Source organism: Ovis aries, chromosome 7 (genome assembly GCF_016772045.2).
Source record: "Ovis aries strain OAR_USU_Benz2616 breed Rambouillet chromosome 7, ARS-UI_Ramb_v3.0, whole genome shotgun sequence".
Taxonomy (NCBI): domain Eukaryota; kingdom Metazoa; phylum Chordata; class Mammalia; order Artiodactyla; family Bovidae; genus Ovis; species Ovis aries.
In genome coordinates, this window is record NC_056060.1 from 57,257,657 (window position 1) to 57,277,446 (window position 19,790).

At 43.4% G+C, this 19,790-nt stretch overlaps 1 long non-coding RNA gene across 2 annotated transcripts; it reads left to right on the forward strand.

Annotated features, from left to right (window-relative positions):
* Positions 1 to 3,411: 3,411 nt before the first annotated feature.
* Positions 3,412 to 19,587, forward strand: LOC132660047 (uncharacterized). Of its 2 annotated transcripts, none has more exons than XR_009601224.1 (3): positions 3,412 to 3,614; positions 9,532 to 9,704; positions 19,060 to 19,587. It is a non-coding gene; the product is annotated as an uncharacterized LOC132660047 (long non-coding RNA). The 2 variants fall into 2 exon arrangements; XR_009601225.1 differs by having other exon boundaries at positions 3,443 to 3,614; positions 9,532 to 9,682.
* Positions 19,588 to 19,790: the final 203 nt, after the last annotated feature.

Sequence of the window (19,790 nt, forward strand, 5' to 3'; positions counted from 1 at the left end):
TTGCATCCATAAAAGGATGAACAGACAATGGACATTAATACTTTGGCTTTTGAGATACAAACCTGAATGAATGGACTGAAAAGCCAAATACATAACAGTAGAAGTGATGGCTGGGAAATTCAGTCAAGGAAGTACCTTACAATGTGGCACAAAGAGATAAAAGAGATGAGAAATATAAAAGAGCAGGTAAGAAACATGAAGGATGAATCTGTCAGACCCAGTGTTTGTCTAACTGGCGATCTAGGAAATATGCAAAGAAATATTAGCTAAAAATATCCCAGAATTGAAGAGGACCTCCTAAATACTCAGCACTATAAATAAATCACAGATATCTCAGTGGGGCCAGTTTTTCATCCACTGTAGACAGCCTTGATTTGGGAAGCAGTAGAAAGCCCTTTTAAGCCCAATGTAGTGGAAGAGATCATCAAACTCCATTCTTGTTGACAATGAGATATAAGCTAAATTAGATGGAAATTTAAGACCTTTTTGCAAGACTCATAAATTAGTTCTGAAGAGGCCTGCTGCCTTAGCACCCACACATACAGTTTAGCTAGTAGGATTTCCTGTTTTCTTAAAACTTCCTCTAGTTTCCTTGTATAGGAGTATACATAAGCTAGCCTCCTAGCAGAAGAGTATGTACACAGATTAGAAGCCAAGGAGTCAAGAGAGCAATGCCTCTCCTGCATCCTCCCTCAGCATCCTCACCCCTACTTCTGGTTCCACCAGTGGAAATTATTAATGCTTCCCAATGTGACTCTAGCTCCTTTGGTCTCATTATCCCAACCACACTGCTCGGTCCTACCTCCAAGCATTGCCAAAGCCCTCTTTTCTGCTCACCATCAAAATCCTAGCCACATTCCAAGGCTCGGCACAAGTCCCACCTTTCACATAAAGGCTTCTTGGGCCCCCCTCTGTGCTAGTATCTCTTCATGCTTGTGACGGCATCACGCTTATTAGTATTTCCTCCTCCTAGCCTGCAGGCTCCCACAGAGTGGAAAGAGTGCCACACGTGAACAATTCCACCGAACTGCTTCAGGTGCCTGTTAAAATGAGAATACCCTCAGGAGAGACAAAAAGCTGAAGGACAGCCCCTGGAGACTAATTGTTTTGGTGAGATGATTTCCTCTGACTGGTCAAGGAGAAGGAAGCGGGTGGATAGGAAATGAAGAGAGATAGCACAGCCAAGGAAATGTGGTGGAGAGTGGCTCTAGAGTTGCATTCATGCCACATCAGTGTCCCACGACCACCAATTACTCCATGGCACCAGGGTCACAACTGCTGACACATGGACCACCAAGGGAGCTTAGAGATCATCTCATTCCCAGGCCTCTCAGAGTATCCAAGAAGGTGTGGTTATCTGCCCGCCAGGACACATTTCTTCAGTGATCACCCCCAAGGACACAACTCCAGTCTAGAGACTCCGCTCTTACCAACTATTCCCATACTATCCCTTGTTATCCACACTCTTGTGGGAGACTGAGGACTAAAGGCAGCAGCAGCGTTTACTGAACTCTGTGTGTTTCATCCAGATACTCTGGTAAGGCTTCAACATGCTTTATCTCTTTTCCTCCTCACAGTTACCATATCAAGTTCAGTTCAGTTCACTTCAGTTCAGTCGCTCAGTTGTGTCCGACTCTTTGCGACCCCATATCAAGAAACACTGTTATTTCCCCAATTTTTCTGATAAGGAAACTGAGGCAGAGCTGTAGCAGTAAGTATACTCACACAGTGATAGGGAGTCCATCTGAACCCTGGAAATCAAGTGGCGCTGGCAGGCGTGCAGGAGGAACTGTGAATTCCCCCTGTCAGTTGTTTTCTCATTCTCTGAACCTGCAATGCCTTTCCCTCAACTTGATGTCTTGAAAACAATACTCCTCCTTCAAGTCCTGCTCATTAGGCTATACCCAGACTTCCCAGGATAATCTCTTTCTCCTCTACCCTATTGTTGATCATGCTTCTGGTTGAACAACTGTAACCTGAGCTTATATTAACAGTAATAGGGCTTCCCTTGTAGCTCAGTCAGCAAAGAATCTGCCTGCAGTGCAGGAGAGCCAGGTTCGATCCCAGGGGTTGGGAAGATCCCCTAGAGAAGGAAATGGCAACCCACTCCAGTATCCTTGCCTGGAAAATCTCATGGGCAGAGGAGCCTGGTGGGCTGCAGTCCATGGGGTCGCAAAAAGTCGGGCACGACTGAGCGACTAACACTAACACTTAACGGTAATATGGGTGACTCTGTCTTGTCCAAATTAACTTCTTGAGAGCAAGGGCCTCATTTGGTTCACTGCTATATTCCCAGGGACTAGAACACTGGCTGGGTCATTGTAGATATTAAACTTTTGGAGTGAATACAGTGGTCTGCATTTGCACTTGTTCTCCATGAGACAGGCTCCCCCATGGCAGAAACCCAGAGATCCCATCAGCCTGGATGCCCACTGAGGCTTAGGGCAGCTGTGGACAGTGTCAGTATGAAGCGGGTCCCAGACATGTCCCTCATTCTCCCTGTGAATATTTCTCACTGGTTCCGCTGGCTGCATAATTTACCACTGTATCAAGCCTTCCTCATCTGAAAGATGTTGGGGCCCAGGTGAAAAGTTAAATGACATCAAAGTTAAAGGAGAATTCATTCACTTAACAACCTGGAAATCACACTCTACTGGTCAACAAAGGTGGTTCTGATCTGGAAAGAGCCTCTGGGACACTGGAAACCTGAAGTAGTAGGTGGATAAAGGATCTTAGGAGTTGTAAATCCTGCAGGGAGTCCAGAAACCAGCACTGTATTCAAAGTATATTGATTACTGTGTGTTTCTCCACAGCTTTCCTTAGATTCTGAGAATGCGTCTGGGGCTTTAAAGAATGAGCAGAGCCAGAGGAGATGGCCAAACCTGGCCACTTGCAACTCACATTCCCTGACATCCCAGGTCAGTGCCCAGTGCCTGAGCCTATAGGTGGCACTGGCTGGCCTGAGGGTAATCGTGCAAAAGAGCCGAGAGAGGTGAAGAGGGAGAACGCTGGGGAAAGCTGTGAAGGGAAGCTGAGAGAAAGGGTAAGAACCCTGGGTATCAGATCCACAGCTCAAAGAGGTCATGTGGCCCAATCCCCTTGTTTTAATAGATAAGGAAAGGAGGTCCAGAGAGGTTAGGTAACCCTACTGTTTGAGGTCAGTCAGTGGCTCCCTCACCAGAGATTGGCCCTGCTCTAGGCCATTTCTGTGGCCTCACAGTTTGTTCATTAAACAACAGATAAGCTCACAAGTAAAGGCCGGTATTGCTGCATTTATCTGACTATTTGGGTGGTGGCTTCGGGCCAACTCATTGCTGGAATTTGGCATTTGGAATCAGAGATAGGATAAGGAAAATATCCCTCTGGGTACATGTGAATGCATCATGACCCCAGGCCTAAGAAGCTTAGCTTGTCAACTGTTCATTCATTCCCTTCACCAACATTTACTGAGCACGTACTAGGTACAGGCACCCACGGTGTCCCCCTCGGAGGCCCCAGAGAGGAGTGAATAGTGAGGATTTGCCTTGGAGGAACTTGCGCTGTGGTGATGATGAAGGACATCCCACTGCAGAGGCAGCTTTGTTGCTGCCCTTCAAAGGACTTATCACAACCAGGTAGGTGAGCCAACGCAAGGCCTCTGGGGACCTCGGTGTGGTAAATCTTGGACACGAAGGCTCAGACGTGGCTATGAATCTTGCCACGAGAAAGAGGTTCAGTGGCCTCTGGCTGGTGGCCGCAGGGCTGCCCCCCCTGTTTAGGAACCTTGCAGGTTGCTTTTGAGTCATGGAGTCACACAGCTCTGTGTGCCAGGGAGACTCTGAAGCTTGAGGAGCAACAGCCGAAACTGCTGGTGCCCGGTCCCAGAGGTTTCACTTTGACCGTGGGCTCAGTGTATCCTGAGGCAGAGAGGATCCACATCCTTGACCGGGTCCCCAGGGAGCCTTGGGGAGTAAACAAGGTCACAGGGCTAGTTAACCACAGAGCCTAGACTGGAACTTGGGCCCATGACCCCAAATCCCTCTAGTGTGATACTGTCACTTCTGCATTGCCTCACCTCAGGTAAAAAGTCAAAATTGGGCTGAAAAAAATCCCACTACCAATAATCCTTTGAGGCCAGATAACATGTTGTGAAGCCGTTCAGTCACGTCTGACTCTTTGGGACGCTATGGACTATAGCCTACAAGGTTCCTCCGTCCGTGGGATTCTCCAGGCAAGAATCCCGGAGTGGGTTGCCATTTCCTTCTCAAGATAACATGTTAGATTCTTTTAAAATTGAGTTGAAAAGTGAAGTGGTGGGAAACCTCTTGAAGTGCTGCTATGGGAATGATGCCCAGCCTGGCCTGTTCTGCCTCTCCATGAGACAGACTCAGCCTGCTGGTGAGAAAAAAGTATGGTTTGCATGTCAAGTGACTCCTTACAAAAGGCTCTGAGGACGCCATGGGTCTCCAGTCTCTCGACATCAAACCCCACCCCACCCCCAACCCAACTTGTCTCATGGCCTGAAAAGGCCATCATCTAGAAGGCTCTTCAGGTGGTCAATGCTGATACTTTAAAACAAACTCACCTGGGGCAGGATATCAGATGCAGCCTACTGGGAAGACAATGGATTGGGTATCTGAAGGACAAGGGGGCAGCCTCGGACAGGTGAAGGTGAAAGCTGAGGTAAAGGGGCAGTCAGTAAGCAGCTGTGGAGAAAGGAGCAGTTTCACAAGCATGCATTGGAGTCATGGGACCTCAAAGATGAGTAGGAAAGCCCCAGGCCTGCCTGACACTCAAGAGCTTTGGATCTGTGTGCTCATGTGAAATGTAGATTTTGGTATTTACTAGAGAAACTTGCCTTTCAGGCACCATCAACTGTCTTTCCTATGTGTAAGGAAAGCTTGTGGCTGAGGTCTCCCTATGGTGCCCTAAAGGGGAGTCCAAGCCAACTGCACAATCTTTATCCCACCAGATCTCCCTTGTTAGTTTCTATTATCTCTCCTCCAGAAAAAGAAATTCCCAGGGACTCACTTGGATGCCTGCTAGGAAAAATGACATACTCACCAGTGTCATGACCCCAATGCCAGGACATGGAAATCAGATCACAGAATGTGCACACGGAAAACTTTTCCCATTTTTAAGTGACCATTGACAAGTGACCTTGCTCCTCTGGATCTCATGTGGTTGGTTCAGTTTTCAAAGGAGAGAACTGTGCTATTGTAAGATCTCGGAGCTTTGCTCCCCCTACCACAACCCCGCCTGCCATCCCAGATCTGATACTCTGTGTTTCCTCGATGTAGAAGTTCATGGGCAGTTTTGCCTCCCATCTTACAGACTTGTGGTCCTCACATGATGTCCTGGTGTACAGCACCTTCCTCAGAAAACTTTCCACATACCTCCTGTGTCTGAATGTAGCGCCTTGTTCAGACAGGGCCCTTAATGTTTAACGAAAGCCTCCACAACTCTAATGACTTGGCAGTCAAAAGCAAGAGTCTCTCAGGACCCACATCAAAGAGAAAGGAGGAGGGATGTTTCTATTAGGTGAGAAAAGGCTCAAGGAAGGAGAGGAAGACACAGACCGCTCCTGGGAGGCTCGCAGGGCAGAACCAGTTGAACTCGGGTGACATGGGGGAGACATGAGGTAGGTTATCTGTGGTTCAGTGAGGCGTCAAGAGTGTGGGTAGAGACAGCCAAGAAATAAGGCTGACTAAGGATAATTCTGGGAGCCTTGTAGTTATCTGGAAGCAAAAAAAGTTTTTAAAGGGATTGATGTAATGAAAACTGAGTTAGAAAACAATCTGGCAGCAGCGTGCAGGATGAACTGAAGGGATGGTCAGGACGTCAGGTGACAATGGAGGAGAAAAATCTGCGTAGAGGTGGAAATGCTTCAAACACAGGGGACAGATTTGTAGTGAGCATATGCATAGCCCTGGACACTGTCCTCCCATGGGACATAGTTGTAAAGGATGTAGATCCAGACCCCCAGCCTTGGGGGACCTCATCTTCCAGGAGCGAAACAGGAGGGAGACAACCCTTAAGAATGAAGACCTCATTTTATTCAGCAAAGGATTTGAGGAAACATACACATCCAATTCAGAAGGATAAATATAAATGATTTTAACTGTTGTCCTTAACATCCCTTTAGATGAAACAATGATTTGTGTGTGACTGACATAAAGTCACTCGTAGTTGAAGGCCTGGCACCAGAGCATGACTAGGCAAAGGTAGCTGCAGAAGGGATTTGCACACCAGGTCCAAGTGTGCAACGCCTCAAAGGCTGTGGGGCTTGACACTCAGCAAAGGCTGCCGACGGGCTGGAGTATGGATTGGCCCCATGGGGAGATGTTCTGTTTGGCATCACATCTGAAAGTCTGAGAGGAGTCCTGGGCTCTATAACAGCTACCCATCTCCACAACTGTGTCATCCATGTAGCCCTTAAAGCCATCAGATCTTGGGAATGCCAAGAGTGGAATGAAGGGTCCACCAGAAAACTTCAATTTGGGGAGATTTTTCCCAACAGAGGCCTTTGAAAACCACTGGACATTAGATTTTAAGGTAATTTTTTGCAAAAGTCTACAAGGAAGACATTAATTTGCATTCAACTGACCACTGAGAATACACTTTGATCATTAATGGAGCAGAGGGTAGGGTTAAGGTCCATTTCAAAAATTAAGATATGGGTCCAGAGGTAAAGGGAAATCTTGTGTTAGAGACAAGACATTTTTAGGGAATATCTTTAGAACCTTGTGATGTGTTTAGACTGGGATACAGAGCAAATAGTCCTAGGGGGTAGGAAAATAAGGGTAAGGGGTAAGTAAAGATTTTGAGAATGACTGGGGAAATGATATATGAGAAAGTTGGGGTGGGAGGAGAAGTTTAGGAGGAAGTTAGTGGATTTGGTTTTAGCCGTTAAGTGTGGAGTGATGGTGAGACATCTAAGTGCTGATGTTCACTAGGCACTTGATGCTTCAGATATCGGGGTAAAGAAAGAGGACAGGGCCAAGAAGGGAACTGAGGGTGGGTACCCACACAGCAGCAAGAGCTAAAGTCAGGAAAAGAAATGAGTTCTCAAAAGGAGTATGAAGCCAAGAGCTAAGCTCTTAGGCTGGGAAATGCTCAGGGAGCTAGGAGCAGGTACAGAGGAATTTCTTATTACAGAGGAGCAGTGGGAGAAAGTGAAAGTGAAGTCGCTCAGTCATGTCTGACTCTTTGTGACCCCATGGACTGTAGTCTACCAGGCTCCTCAGTCCATGGAATTTTCCAGGCAAGAGTACTGGAGTGGGTTGACATTTCCTTCTCCAGGGGATCTTCCCAACCCAGGGATTGAACCCGGGTCTCTCACATTGCAGGCAGATGCTTTACCATCTGATCCACCAGGGAAGCCCAAGGAAAAGCCTATCAAAACAGCCATTGGCAAACAGATACAAGGAGAAGAGATAGCCAAATGGGTCCAAAGCCATTGGAGTGAAATCAAATGAACAAAGATGGAAGGGGAAAAGGTACAGTCTAGGAGGTAGGAAGGGCATTAACATCTCTGAGGGACTGATGGGAGTATAGGTAAAGCAGAAGCCAGAAGTTATGAGGAAATGGGTTGAAGGGAAATGGTAACATAGGTTATTTGGAAGAAAAAGAAGTTAACCTGCAAAGAAGATAGGAGGCCAGAGATGTAAAAGGAAAACAAGGAGAGGCAGCCAGGGAAGAACCAGGCATGTAGTGAGAGGACATGGAAAGCGCGTTTGGGTTAAGAGGATGGGCTTTCAGCTCGCACAGATTGCTGCTCACCTCCCACTCTACCTACCATTTGCTTTGACATGCTGAGGCTCAGTTTTTCATCTGTCAAATGGAGGCATAACGAACTCATTCTAGAAAGTTGTTGTGGTGCCTGAGCCCTAGTGCATGTAGAGCACTTGGTGAAACATTCCAGGTGAGAGTGAAACTGATGCTACAGGTATCTGGTCTTGTCCACACTCTTCAAGGGACTCTTGACACCCACATCCAGGCTGTTTGTTTCTCTTGTAAAACAGCAATAGCAGCTGTTACAACTTTTCTAAAAATAAAAAAAAAATTATTTTTTGGAAATTCATGCCTTTTGAACATTCTCCATCTTCCATCTTCCTCTTTCTCAATTACCATAGCATCCTAGCCACACCTCCTTGCTCATCATAAAATGCTGGCACTTAGCCATGAGCAGCCTCTCCTGGTTTCTTGTTAGCTTTGGGCCAGTCCTCCTCCCCCACCTTCTTTTTATAAGCTTTATCCTCTATATTCTGTCATCAAGTTTTGGTGTCCCTTAAGATACCCTTCTCAGTCTATACAGTTTCCATAGCCCATAAGTCAGCTTAGACCTCTTTCCTGAATTATAGATTGTATATTACCTCTTGGATATTCCAAACCTCAAAACTGGTCCAGGCTCAGAAAATGGCACACCACCCCTCTAGATACAAAGTGTGGGGACTTAGAAGGCATACTTAACATTTTCCTTTTTCCTCAAATCATTGTATTTATATCATGACTACCATGCCAACTTAACCACCAAATATCTCACAAACCTGTCCACTTGTCTCTGTTTCCCAAGACCACAATACCGCCTTCTATTGCCTGAAAAACTATGGAAGTCTCCCCCACCCTCTCCAGCACCCCTCCCCGCACTGTATTCGTCCCACTCAAGTCAGAGATTTATATTTGTAGAATGCAGGTATGACTTTGTTGATTCCTTAAAGCCCTTCGGTGGCTCCTCATTTCTCTTAAGACAAATTCTAACCTTTTTAATATTCCTACAAAACTTTGCACAGGTGTATGTTATCACTTCAGCTCAACCCCAGTGCACCCCACACTCCTCCTGCTCTCTGGGCCCCAGGTCCCCAGCCTTCTTCCTGTTCCTTGCTGATCCTTCTTTCTGCTTTACATCATGCTCACCCTTGCTCTGTTCCCATTGGTCCCAGGCTACCAGTCTCATTCCAGAGCCCCTCCTTGAGATAGGACCCTCTCCAGCCATAGGTCTTCCTGTCCCCAACTGGATGTTCTCACTCACTTGGGGGAACCATCCAATAAACATCTGTAACTTCTCAGTCCCTAGGGGCTGAGGTCACATCTGTCTTGCTCCGTGCAAGAGCCCTAGTAGTCAGCCTTCTATCTGTGGGGACCGAGATCAGAAGGTGTAGCAGGGAGAACCAAGGTGCCTGGGTTGTAGGGGCATGAAAGAGAGATTGGTCAGGTGTACTAGAGAGAATGAGGAGGGCAGGCTTGGCACCCAGAGCTCAGACCTAGGTGGCTGTGTCTTCTCCCTGCTGGACAGGTCACTGCCATGCTGCAAGGTAGGATTTGATAGGGTCTGGCCAAGTTGGACAGCACTTTTGCAAGGTAAGAGCCTGCCTTCCCACCTTGCAGAGGGTCAGGGCTGCATCAGGGGATCTGGGAGGCCCTTCCAGCACTGTGGGGCCCAGAGTACATCCTGACCCCAAGACACTGGTACACCCAGCCTCTGCTGTGCCCCCTGCTGACTTTGCCCTTGCTCACACTGGGGACTCTGTATTGGTATTTCTTTATCTCGAGGTTGTAGGGCATTAAGGTGGCAGGATACCTGTGGTCCACGCAGCATGGGAGCACAGGCCTAGTTCAACAGGAGGCCAAAGTCTCTGCTTGGTACAATGTGGGATGCTTCAATGAAGGAGACCACTCTGCAAACAAATGCCTGGAGAGCCAGGTATGTGAGATGGCTTTTGAAGGTACGTGGCCACATGTGTGTATATGCATGTTTGTGGGTGAGGGGAAACTATTCCTGACACAGGGACATACAAGTAATCTCTCTGAAGTTCTAGGACCTTACTCCATTCCTGTACCATAACTCAAAGGCCTATGTTCTACCTGTGTGGCCCATTGGAATATTCTACTGGACAGGAAAACCAATATGCAAGGCAGGGAGAATCTTTAAGGACCTTTCCATTCAGAGGTCAGAAAAGCTAACTTTTAAAAAGAGAGTCGTTCTGAATAGCCTGGGAATGAATATGCATAACTGAAAGGTCCTTGAATGTAGAGACCAGATGAATCCCATAACAGGCAGCTAATGGCATGGTTCAGAGCACCGGCTCTGGAAACAGACTCCACAGGCTCTAGTCCCACCTCTACAATAACTAGCTGGGTGCCCAAGGGCAAAATATTTACCCACACTTTGGTTTTCTCATTTATAAAATGGGTACCATCATACTTAGCCTACTTATCATGAGGATGAATGACTTAATATTTGTAAAGTGCTGGGAAAGTTGTGTTAACACATAGCAAATGCTTTGTAAGCGTTAAAAAAATTCTCAGCCTTTGGGTCTTTAGTGCTCTTTGAGGCATCTTTATGACATATTTTTGAGGAAGATGAGGAATCAGGCTTCTTTGCCCCTGCAAACATTTAGACATATAGGCAGTGCTAACATTGTGCAGTAGTGCAGGACAGTAAAATGACCGTGCAAGCTGAAACTATGCAAGATAATCCTAAAAACTGTACTGAAACCTATAAAAATTTTGTTGAAACATGAAATACTCTCTTACTATAGTTTTTAAGTGTATATGGAAGTGTAAAAAAATAAAACCAATATTTTAATACATTATAATTTAAACATTTGAAACATTGCAATTCTTAAAGTGTTTTTTTCTTTGTAAAAAATAAGAGTATTTCAGCAGTCCCTGCTGTCTTCTTTTTGTAGAACTGGAACATTTTTTTCTATGCCTTGCTGAACTGTCATACTCCTTTATAAATTTGCATCAGCTTCCAATATCTTATACTTTGTGCTCCCAATATTGTAATACCTCTCTGAGAGTTTCTTAAATGAGAAATTTTTGTTCTCAGCACTTCCTCTGGGACATCATTCCCCTTCACTCTCTTCACTTATGCTTTTAACACTGGTTTCAGGTTTCATCAATGTAGACAGAAACGCTGAGGGTCTTGACTGTCAGGAAGTCACAAGGAGCTTACTCAGAATGAGTTTACTTAGTAAAATTTCAGTCTGGAAACTGAATACCTAAAAACTCAATCTGTTCAAAGGAACTGCTCACTAACAAAGGGACCAAATGATAATAGACACAAGGCTAACTTTTCAGTCTCAATTTACATATATATATTTACAAGGAAAAAAAACTGCCCAACATATGTGCAAGAAGTTTTAGTGCCTTGCACTTAGCTGTTAATGATTACTTAAATGGTAGACTAATAGGATGAATCAATAGAGTGAATCAGGCAACTGAATGAATTCAACTATGTCATGAAATTTCTGTTCTTGCCAGAAATGTGTCTTTGATTGCATATCTAAGATTTCATACAGATAAGGGGAGAAAAGTAATTATATATACTTCAGGAATCTGATGAAAATTATGGCTTCTTTCCCCCATAAAAGAGCAGATATAACATTTTATTCAGTATTTCAAGGAGTTTGCATAACCCCTGATATCCACTAACAAGACTTCATTAAGAATCTAGAACTTTATTGCTAGGTAAAACCCACCCAGTTGGACCATAAAGAAGGCTGAGTGCCAAAGAACAGATGTTTTGAACTGTGGTGCTGGAGAAGACTCTTCAGAGTCTCTTGGACAGCAAGAAGATCAAACCAATCAATCCTAAAGGAAATCAATCCTGAATATTCATTAGAAGGACTGATGCTGAAGCTGAAGCTCCAAAATTTTGGCCACCTGTTGTGAAGCGCTGACTCATTGGAAAAGACCCTGATGTAGAAAAGATTGAAGGCAGGAGGAGCAGGGGACAACAGAGGATGAGATGGTTGGATGGCAACACTGACTCGATGGACATGAGTCTGAGCAAACTCTGGGAGATAGTGAAGAACAGGGAAGTGGCATGCTGCAGTTCATGAGGTCACAGAGTTAGACATGACTTAACAACTGAACAACAACAAAAACCCAGCCAAAGTCTGTTTCAAGAACACTGCAAGTCTTGGAAACTTAGAACACTTTCCAAGGGATGATAATCCTTGGAGTAGTCACCTGGCACTAGGAACTGAATGGAATGGTTGCTCGTTCTTCATTACATAAGATTATTCAATATAAGTCTCTTCAACAAACTACAATCCCTGAAACTCTCTTCTGAGATTATAGGTATTAGAAATCCTTATTGAAAAGAAAGAGTCAACACTACATTGTTGAAAAAACACTGCAGAGCGGAGTGGCCAAGGTGGCAGAGTAGGAAGCCCTTGTGCTCACCTCCTTCCGTGAGCACTCCCAAATTTACAGAGCAACTATCCATGAAAGTGATTTGAAGTCTAGTAGAAAAGATCTATAGCTCAAGATTTAAAGGAGGAACTATAATATGGGTAGGAGGAGCATATATATAGTACAGTCAAGACCCATACCACCAGGCAGGTGAATCCACCAACAGGAGATAATTAAAATTGCAGAGATGGCCTCCAATAAATGAGGGGTCCAGGCCTCACATAGGACTTCCCAGTCTGGGAGTTCTACTCTGGGAAGATGAGCTTCCAGAACATTTGGCTCTGAAGGCTAGTAGGGCTTGCTTTTGGGTTTCCCAGGTGATACTAGTAGTAAAGAACCTGCCTGACAATGCAGGAAACTTAAGAGATGTGGGTTTGATCCCTGGGTTAGGAAGATCCCTTGGAGGAGGGAATGGCAACCCACTCCAGTATTCTTGTCTGGAGAATCCCATGGACTGAGGAGCCTGGTGGGCTACAGTCCATAGGGTCACAAAGAGTTGGAAATGACTGAAGCAGCAGCAGAAGCAGGGCTTGCTTTCAGGAGCCCCAGAGGGATGTGGGAAATAGAGACTCCACTCTTAAAATAGTGTACACAAAACCTCACATGCTCTAGGGTCAAGGGCAGAAGCAGTCATTCAAAAGCTGGCAGGCCCACTGGCGGATCTCAGAGATGCTCCTGCAGAATCAGGAGACAACTGAGCCTCAATGTGGGGAGGAAGCCACTAGCAGCAGCCATTCTGGAATCCTCCGTCTAGCTGGTTAGTGTCAGGCCCTGGCCCATCCCCACCAGCCCATTGATACCAGTCCTGGAAACTCCCAGGTCAGATGACTAGGCTAGATGGGGACACATCCCAACCTATCAGCAGGCCTGTTTCTATACAGGCCTGAGCCTCTAGACACCCTGGAATATGGCCCCACCCACCAGGGGGCCAACATTAGCCCTGGACCCAGTTTCACTCCTCAGGGAGGAACCAGCCCTGGGATCCCCTGGGCCCCAGCCCTGCCCACCTACAGGCCAGCATCAACTCTGGGACCCCTGAGGCCCTACAGCCAAAGACCCCAAAGACAAGATCTGCCCACCACTGAGCTGGAAGTAACCTTGAGACCTGACTTCACCCTCCAATGGGTGGACAACAGCCCTAGGACCCCCTGGGCCATGGTTTTACCCACAGGCAGATGGACACAGCTCTGGGACCACCAAGGACCTGCAGCTAGCTGTGTCACAATCCAGTGAACTCATCAGTGTGCCAGCACCAGGTATGGGAACCCTTAGGCCTACAGCCAGAGAACCTACGACCTGACTCTGCCCATCAGTGGACTGGCAGTAGTGCCAGGACCTGCCCTTATTGGTGGTTGGGCGCCAGCCCAGAGCCCACCCACCAGCAGGCAAAACAACCACTCCAGGATCACAGTAGCCCCAGAGCCAGCTATGTCAAGACCCAATCTACCCACCAGGAGATTGGCACCACCCAGGAATGCCCTGGGCTCTGGCCCTGGTTAACAGCAGGCCTATAGCAGCTCCAGGATACCCTGGGAGGACACCCTGGGAGGACACCTCTCAGCCAGCCAAGTCAGGATTTGACTATAAGATATGTCAAGAAGAAATGTTGAGGAGAGGGAGAAAATTCAGAGTTGTTAAAATTCCCTGGTGGCTCAGAGGTTAAAGCATCTGCCTCCAATGCAGGAGACCCGGGTTCAATCCCTGGGTCGGGAAGATCCCCTGGAGAAGGAAACTGTAACCCACCCACTCCAGTATTCTTGCCTGGAGAATCTCATGGATGGAGGAGCCCGGTAGGGTACAGTCCCCGAGGTCGCAGAGAGTTGGACATGACTGAGAGACTTCACTCACTCAAAATTCATTCAAACTTAAAAAATCAACTCAAAGGACTATATATATATACACACATACATATATGCTCATATATATATTACTATATATAAACATTTTGGTAACCAGAAATAATAAATCTATAGTAGATATACACAGAAAAAAAGAGGACTCCACATATAACACTAAAAATAGCCATCAAATTACAAAGGAAGAGAGAAAAAGGAATAAAAAGTCTCACCAAACAAAAGAGAATTAACAAAATAGCAATAAATATATAACAATGAATTATTCTTTTAATCTGTTTTTTTGGGGCTGCGCTACGTGATATTCAGGATTTAATCCCATGTAGTTCCCTGATCAGGGACTGAACCTGTGGCCCTTGCATTGGAAACATGGAGTCAACAACTGGATCACCAGGGAGTAATTACTTTAAATGTAAGTGGAGTAACTGCTCCAATCAAAAGACATAGAATGGCTGAATAGATATGAAAACAAGACCCGTATACATGCTGCCTACAAGAAACTCATTTCAGATCTAAAGACACACAAAGTGAGGGGATAGAAATGTGTATTCCATGTAAATAGGAAAGAATAAAGCCAGGATGCCAGTGCTTATATCTGACAGAATAGACTTTAAATAATGTTACAAGAGACAAAAAAAAAAAAAAAAAAAGCACTACATAATGATCAAGGGCTCAATCCAGCAAGAAGTTTAACAACTATAGTCATATATGCACCCATCATGGGAGTACCTAAATACATAAAGGGAAATATTAACAGACATAAAGGGAGAAATTGACAGTAATACAAAAATAGTAGTGGACTTTAACACCCCTCTTACATCAAAGGACAGATCATCTAGACAGAAAATGGATAAGGAAATATTGGCTTTCAATGACATATTACACCAGAATAAATTAATAGATGTATAGAACGGTCCATCAAAAAGTGATGCATGTGCATGTAAATCATTCCCCAGGATAGATCACATCCTATGCTACAAAACAAATCTCAGTAAATTTAAGAAGATTGAAATATAATCATGCATCTTTTCCAGCTACAAAGTTATGAGAATAGAACCCAACTACAAAAACACATAGAGGCTAAATAATATACTAAACAACAAATGATCACTACAGAAATCAAAGAGGTAACTTAAACAGCTGGAGACAAATGAAAATGAAAGCAAATCATAAAGGTAAGAGCAGAAATGAACTGCTGCTGCTGCTAAGTCACTTCAGTCGTGACCGACTCTGTGTGACCCCATAGACGGCAGCCCACCAGGCTCCCCCGTCCCTGGGATTCTATCAGGAGACTTAAAAAGAAAAGATCTATGAAACTAAGAGCTGGTTCTTTGAAAAGATAAGATTGGAAAACATTTAGCCATACATCAAGGAAAAAAAAGAGGACCCAAATCAATAAAATCATAAAAAGTTACAACTGACACCACAGAAATACACAGGAGCATAAAAGATTACTACCAGTCACATGACTTCCCTGGTGGCTCAGATGGTAAAGCGTCTGCCTGGAATGCGGGAGACTGGGGTTTGATCCCTGGGTCGGGAAGATCCCCTGGAGAAGGAAATGGCAATCCACTCCAGTACTGTTGCCTGGAAAATCCCATGGACAGAGGAGCCTGGTAGGCTACAGTCCATGGGGTCGCAAAGAGTCGGGCACGACTGAGCGACTTCACACAAATATGCCTAGAAGGTAGACGATCTAGAAGAAAATGACAGATTCTTAGAAGCGTACAACCTCTCAAGACTGCATCAATAAGAAATGGAAAATATAAACAAACCAATTACTAGCTATGAAATTGAATCAGTAATACAAAAACAAAAACCTCCCAACAAAAGTCCAGGACCAGATGGCTTCATAGGTGAAGTCTACCAAACAGAAGATATCTAACAGTCTTTTCAAACTATTCCAAAACTTTTCAGAGGAAGAAATACTTCCAAACTAATTCTACAAGGCCAGCATCACCCTGATACCAAAACTAGATTAAGAAAACACACAAAAAGACTATTACAGACCAATATCACTGATGAACATAGATGCAAAAATCTTCAACAACATATTGGAAAGCCAAACTTGACAGTACATTAAAAGGATCATACATCATAAATAAGTGGGATTTATACCAGGGATGCAAAGATGGTTTCATATCTGCAAATCAGTCCATGTGATTCACATTACCAAACTGAAGAATAAAAATCATAAGATCATCTCAATAGATGCAGAAAATCTTTTGACAAAATACAATATCCATCTATGATTTTAAAAAAAACCACTCTCAACAAAGTGAGAATAGAGGGAACGTAACACACTAAAGCCATATATGACAAGCCCACAGTTAACATCATACTCAATGTTGAAAAGCTGAAATATTCTTTAAGTTCAGGAGTAAGGATGCCCACTCTTACCACTTTTATTCAACATGGTTTTGGAAGTCCTAGCCACAGCCAACAGAGAAGGAAATGATATAAAAGGAATCCAGATTAGAATGGAAGAAGTAAGACTGTCACTGTTTGCTAATGACTTGATAATACACATAGAAAATCCTAAAGACCCCACCAAAAAAAATTTACTAGAACTCATCAGTGAATTCAGTGAAGTTGCAGGAGACAAAATTAACATGTAAAAATCTTTCTATACATTAATATTCATTAATATTAGTATTTAATAGTATTGCATTTATATACAATAAAAGGTGCACTACTAGAGAAAATTTTAAAAATAATCCCATTCACAATAACATCAAAAAGAATAAAGTACCTTAGAATAAATCTAACCAAGGAGGTAAAAGACCTATACTTGGAAAACTATAAAGACATTAATGAAAGAAATTGAAGATGACACAAACAGATGGAACGATATAATGTGCTCATGGATTGGAAGAACTAATATTGTTAAATGATCATACTACCCAAGGCAATCTACAGATTCAATAAAATACCTATCAAAACACAAGACTCTTCAAAGAACTAAACAAGTAATTCTAAAATTTGTATGGAAACGAAAAAGACCCCCATTAGCCAAGACTATCCTAAGAAAGAAGAACAGGAGGTATCACACTCCATGATTTGAAACAAAGCTATAATCATCCAAATAGTATACTTCTGGCACAAAATCAGACACACGGATCAAAGGAACAGAGTGGGAAGTGCAAAAATGACTCACACTGATATGGGCAATTAATCTACAACAATGAGGAAAAGACAACCTCTTCAATAAATGGTACTGAGAAAACTGGACAGCTACACACAAAAGAATCAAACTAGACCACTTAGACCATATACGAAAGAAAATTAAAACTAGATTAAAAACTTCAATGTAAGACCTGAAAATTTTAGAAGAAAATACAGATTTTGACACCAGTTTTAGCAATATTTTGGGAGATATGTCTCCTCAGGCAAGGAAAACAATAATAGAATAAATGGGAATACAGTGGGAAAAAAAATCTTTTGTACAGCTAAGGAAACTACCAACAAAACAAAATGATCATCTACGAAATGGGAGAGGATGATATGTACAACAAAGTGTTAATGTCCAAAATATATAATGAACTCATATAATTCAATATAAAAAAAAACCAATTTAAAAATGGGAAGAGGACTTGAATAGACATTTTTCCAAAGATACACAGATGGCCAACAGTCACATAAAAACATGTTCAACATCACTAATTATCCAGGGAAATGCAAATCAAAATCACAATGAGATATCACTTTATACCAGTCAGAATGGCTATTATCAAAGACAGAACAAATAAGTTTTGGTGGGGATGTGGGGAAAAGGGAACACTTGTGCACTATTGGTGGGAATGTTGATTGCTGTAGCCACTCTGGAAAAAAGTATAAAGTTTCCTCAAAAAATTAAAAATAGAACTACCTATGATCTGGTAATTCCACTTCTGGGTATTTATGGGAAAAGATGAAAACACTAATTCAAAAAGATACATGAACCCCTATGTTTTTTGCTGAATTATTCACAATAACCAAGATATGGAAGCAATCTAAGAGCTCGTAAACAGATGAATGGATAAAGATGATGTGGGATGTGTGTATAAAATGAAATATTACTCAGATATAAAGAAGGGTGATATATTACGATTTGTATCAACATAGATGAACCTAAAGGGTATTATGCTAAATGAACTAAGCCTGACAGAGAAAGGCAAATACTATATGATTTCACTTATATGTGGAACCTAAAAACCAAAACAAATAAACAACCATAAGTAAACAAACTCATAAATACAGAGAAAAAATAGGTGGTTGCCAGAGGGGAGGGGTTTGGGGGAGGGAAATAGTTGAAGGAGATTAAGAGGTACAAACTTTTAGTCACAAAATAAGCTAGTCATGGGTATGAACTTGACAGTGTTGGAACACAGTAATAACTACATAATATCTTTCTGTGGTGACAGATAACAACTAGACTTATCGTGGTGATTATTCTGAAATGTATAGAAATACCAAATCACTATGCCGTGTGTACCAGAAACCAAAATGGTGGTATACTTCAATTAAACCTCAAAAACAAACTCATAGAAAAGGAAATCAAATATGTGGTTGCCAGAGACAGGGGGTGGAAGTGGGGGCAGGGATTAAATGAAGGTGGTCAAAAGGTACAAACTTCCAGTAATAAGATAAATAAGTGCTTCCTTTGTGGCTCAGCTGGTGAAAAATCCTCCTGCAATGCGGAAGACCTGGGTTCAATCCCTGGGTTGGGAAGATCCCCTGGAGAAGGGAAAGGCTACCCACTCCAGTATTCTGACCTGGAGAATTCCACGGACTACATAGTCCATGGGGTTGCAATGAGTCGAACATGACTGAGCCACTTTCACTTTGCAGTAGTAAGTACTAGGTAAGATAAAGTACAATATGATAAAGATAATCAACACGGCTGCCTCTTATATACGATTTATTAAGAGACTAAATCCAAAGTGTTCTCATCACAAGGAAAACTATTATTTTTCTATTTCTTCAACGTTGTATCTGTATAAGATGATAGATCAGCACTAAACTCATTTTATAATCATTCCAGGATGCATGTAAGTCGAATCATTATACTGTACACCTTAAAATTATATACTGCTGTATGTCAATTACAACTCAATAAAGCAGAAAAAAAAATGCTCTCCAAGAGGAAAAAGGAAAGAGAAAACCACATCAGAACCAGAAAATCAAACTGAAAATTATCCTGTTCAGGAGATTAGCTGCTGTGGAGAGCTTGGTGGCTGGGTGAGACCTTCTGAGCCTTCTGCTGGTGGTATCAACCACGTCATCTCTTTTCTTCCTGCTTCCCCACTTCTCTTTTTCCTCCTCTCTTTTTATTCTTTCTCTCCTTTTCTTCTTTCCTACTACCTCTGTCATAGTCCAATGTGTACTGCTTCAACCAGCACATGGTGCAAGAGATTTTTAAGCTTCATTAAAGCCAATAGGAAAAGATTGTCCTGAGTGAGTCATGTTGAATTCAATAGACTATGGGAGGCTCTGAGAATGCCTCAGTGATGCCTGCGAAATACCTTCTGACTGGAGAAGCCTACCCTTGGGGGAAGTAATCCCAAGCAAGAAAGGTAGTTGGGGATTGCACTTTAAAAAATGTATTTGGCTTCAGGGGGAAAAATACTGCCTAAACAGAAACTGCCGATGAAATCACAGAATCACTCCACCTCTGGAATGAGCTTCATTTTCATATATTTTGGAAATTTGGCTCTTAACTGAGAACTCAGTCACTCTACCCACTCAAGGGCAAGGTGATAAGGTTCTATCAGA